Below are 4,390 nucleotides of genomic sequence, written 5' to 3'. Positions count from 1 at the left end.
GAAAGGAAGTTACAGTAAGTGTCTCACACATCTCGGTGAACACCCGCAGCCCCGATTATAGGTCGCCGGTTGGAATTCCTGCCGCAAGCTCTCTAACTTAACTAGGGAGTTTATGCGGCTTGAAACGCTGAATGGTATTACGCCATCTGGAACATTCTGCGGCAAACGGTTGGCATGATAGACTTTTTACGACGCGCGGTGCCGGCCGCTACAACTACGACGCCGACGGCTTTTCGACCGAACGAGCTGCATACACTGGTACGTAAACGACTGTGTGTGGATACTGAAAAGAGCGCCATAGAACTACACAGATAAGAGGTCGCGCTCATATATTCTCAACCACAAAATATCGCATTGCTCAATATCACACTGACACGTGATGACCGTCATGTTATTTGTTATTTTTTTAACCTTAACCCCATAGTAATAGATATGTGGGCTGTGGGGTATCGCACGCGAGCGTGGAGTGCAAGCTTTCGGGCGCAAGATGAACAGCGGAAGTAGAAATTAAAACATGGCCGGGGCACTCACGCGTGCTTTTCCATCATGGCGCAGGGGCGCGAGTGTGTGAAAGCAACTGGTTGAAGCAGCAGTGTGTCAAGTTTGTTCGGCTGTCTTCTTGCATCGCTTTTTTTCCCCCATGTGTATGCTTAACTTGCAGAGGCACCCGGCGAACGCGGCAGCCGCATTTCCTAACCGACGAAAGCCTGCATGACAAGTTTTAAGGCGAAAGACTTTAATGGCTCATACTGTTGTGACCAAGACGTGTTAGCAAATTTGTCCGCGTTTCAGATTGGTCCAAATGGTCGTGACGTCACTGCGCGCGAATTCTGACGGGTGTCCACCGAAATATGTGAGACAGTTACTGCGCAATTTCCTTTCCTCAATACAATTTTCGACTGGTGTCCACCGAGATATGCGAGACAGTTACTGCATAATTTCCTTTCCTCAAATACAATTTTCATTTTCTTCATTACGGCCCCTCTTACTCTTTCTTCTTTCACTCCACTTCCTCCCTTCCTGTACGAGCCGCCGCGGTGGCTCAGTGGTTATGGTGCTCGGCTGCTGACCCGAAAGACGCGGGGGGTTCGATCCCGGCTGCGGCGGTTGAATTTCTTTGGGGGAGAAATTCTAGAGGCCCGTGTACTGTGCGATGTCAGTGCACGTTAAAGAACCCCAGGTGGTCTAAATTTCCGGAGCTCTCCCCTATCTCTCGTAGCCTTAGTCGATTTGGGACGTTAAACCCCATAAACCAACCAACCAACCCTTCCTGTACGGTGCGGTTCAGGTGTCCACCGAGATGACAGAGAATTACAGCGCCTTTTGCTTTTCCTCAAAAAGCGTTGCGTTCAAAGGGCAACGCATCGCTCCGAACGGGTGGTGGCGTTCCGTGGACTCCCTGGCAGCGCTACAACACGCTGTCGCGTTCCACTCCTAAAGGCGAAGCTTAAGCGTCATTAATTGGCAGTTAATTAATGCACCAACAGAATGTGAAGTGAACAATCGCGTAGCAGAATGCAGCACTCAGGCTTTTGCCTTTCACCACTTTAGCCGCTAAAGTTCCTCGTAATTTTTGCATACGACGAGGACGTCCTGGTAATCAATACACTAGATCAGTTAAAACCTTGTAGACTAATCCAAGCTACGACCCGAAAGACTTTTATTTATTAATGCTTCTGGGATTTTTTGATCATGGCCAACGCCGCCGACGACGACACCGGCTTTTTTGCGTCACGGGGCCCTTAACGCTATCGCGTTAAAGAAAAAAAGAACGCGAGCAGGCCTGGGAAAACGTTGCCAAAAAAACCCAGCTCGCACCACGCAACAAATAGGGAAGAAAAAATTGAAAAAAAAAAAAGCGGCCGAACCTGATCGAAGCAGCAGCAGAAGACGGCCATTGACGCTGTCGCCGCCACGAGAGGCAAACCGGTGCTCTTGTCATCATGTTCTGTTTGTACTGAAACTACCTCTGCATTAGTGATCGCCACAGCCCATTTTGTGGAAGTGTTAGGTTATCGAGACGCTACTTGTCATTGAGTACAGAACATGCGGTTTGCTGAACCTGCATTCATGACAGAAAGCGAGTGTTTGATGAAGTGGCATTCAGGGGATTATTCAGAAAATTGGTTGCGTTCGATCTTGTAATCATTGCCCCAGGTGTTTCGAATGCGCCTGCAGCTTCGTCGATGTTCGTGCGATTTGGACTAGAGCTACAAGCACTCGCATTCGTCTTAAGATCCGTGTGCATCGCTCCAGCGTTTGGACACCGCGCTTAGCTCTTTCCTGTCCGCGGGGAAAATGGTGGTTTTCAGGTCATATCATTAATATTTTCTTTTCTTTAAGAAAACTAGCTTGGTACAGGAGTGTATGGTACCGAATTGTAGAGGAGGAAATTCTCTTCACATTGTTATTAGTCACAGTAAACATCTTTATTGAGTAAGAGATGAAAAAAAAATTTATCAGAAAGAAAATTGTAGTTACAAAGAAAAAAACACACAAAAACATCAAAGTTCCGTCACAAAAATAAAACATAAAAAAATTTCAAAATATACATTTTTTACAACAGGGATAGATGCAACATTGGAGGAATTTTTAGTTTGCTGCGAACAGTATTAGCTGGGCTAGAAAAGGAAACAGTAGTCCTAGTGACTATCGTGCCACCGCGCGAAACAGTTCCTTGTTGTCGTGAAGCAGAGGTTGGCCGCACATGTCTCACAGAAAACATCTGTTTTTTGTTCCACCTTTATTTCTTCGTAGCACAATTTGCACTTCCGGCACTTTGCATTTTCTGCGGCTTGTGCTGCAGCCCCTGAGGTGAATCACGAGGCGGAAACAGAGGGCGAACATTGGGGTCCTCAGGATGTGGCTCATCAAATCCGAGGAGTTGCTCGATCAATTCAAGTCTGAACGCGAACTGATCAAATCTTGATGTCCTCGACAATTCTGGCGCTTCGGGATGCTCCTGGCGATGCGCGTCAAAAAGTATGAAGCTGTTGACGACCGCGCCGCCGAGCGCCGTGCGACACTCCGGCGCGCAACGCCGAGGTCGACCCCTGGCTGTCTTCGAGCCGAAAACACGACTCTCTGCGCTGCCGGCGGCAAGTAATCCCGCCCGAAAGACGTTGAAACCCTGCAGATAAGAGTTATGACCTTCAGAACACTATGATCTTTTCCGATAAGCGCGCAGCAAAAGCGGAACATTTCGGGGGAGAAAGCGAAACTTACCGAGGCATGGCTGTTGACGTTCCGGGTCGGTCTGACGCAGTTTCGCTGTCGGTGCTGAAGTCTGAAGAGCTGAAGTCGTCTTCTGAATCCTCACTGCTGCTGTTCTCGTCCAAAAACGAACTCTCAGGAGCATCAATTTCTGTGGAAACGCGCGGTTTCGGCGCAGCAGCAGCGCGCGACGTCGACGCCATGGTGGAAACAAGGAGCGCCGGTCAGCTGACTCCGGAGGGGCTTCAAAAATCACCGCTTGGCGAAAAAAGTCCAACCAAAAGCGAAACTGAAAGAAGAGTCCCTTTATTTCACACTGGATGAAGCTAGTTGTCCAGGAACGCTTTAAAAAGCGGGAAAATACGAACTTGAAACCATCGATAGCGGGCTATCGATGGGAATAGGCGCGGACAGGAAAGAGTTAGGCGGGAGCCGCGTCATACGCACGCATGCAATTGCGCCGGTTTCACGAAGGAGAACCCGAAGATCGAGAGCAGCTGTGGAAGCCTCCTTTTCCCTCGTTTAGTTTAGGTTTCTGCATTCCGCCAAATTCGAAATATTTGTGGGCATACATACAGACATACTTCTTGTTTATTTGATCCAGTACAATGATTCCGACGTCAAAGACTTAAAATTTAGATGCGACATACTTGCTTATTGTTACTATGTATTGTAAACTGCAAAAAAATAGGTGTATTGCTTTTCTTTCCATCTCTCAGAAAATAGCAAAAGAAGCAAAGCGGCAACAACTGTCTCCTCTCAGAGCTGTTCTTCCACTTGCAGCACCTACTTCATGCGGTCTTGGGTAGCAAGATTCATGGCGCACTGCAAATGCACCATAAGTGATGGCCACTCTAGGCAATCGATGCACATGAGGCAGAACACAATATTAGAGCTCTGGAAGACACAGGAAAAGTTTATTGTACAGAAACACACTAACAACAAATGAAGTAAAGTAGAAAAGTAACATGCATAGCAATATTCGGCTCAGGAGTACTCCCAGGGAGCAACAAATTTCGAAAACGCAGAGGGAATTCAACAAAACTGGACACTCAGCAAAACACAAACAACTGTTAGCGCAACAAAAATCGCAAAGTGAAGTTCCAAATGCATGATTAGTATCACCAGTGAGTCACGTTTGTATGACATTTGCATCAGCCATAGAAATGTACAAAAA

Source organism: Amblyomma mixtum, chromosome 3, assembly GCF_055824585.1.
Source record: "Amblyomma mixtum isolate Tamu chromosome 3, ASM5582458v1, whole genome shotgun sequence".
NCBI classification, from domain to species: domain Eukaryota; kingdom Metazoa; phylum Arthropoda; class Arachnida; order Ixodida; family Ixodidae; genus Amblyomma; species Amblyomma mixtum.
The sequence above is the reverse complement of the archived record's forward strand: the minus strand, read 5'-3'. Positions refer to the sequence as shown.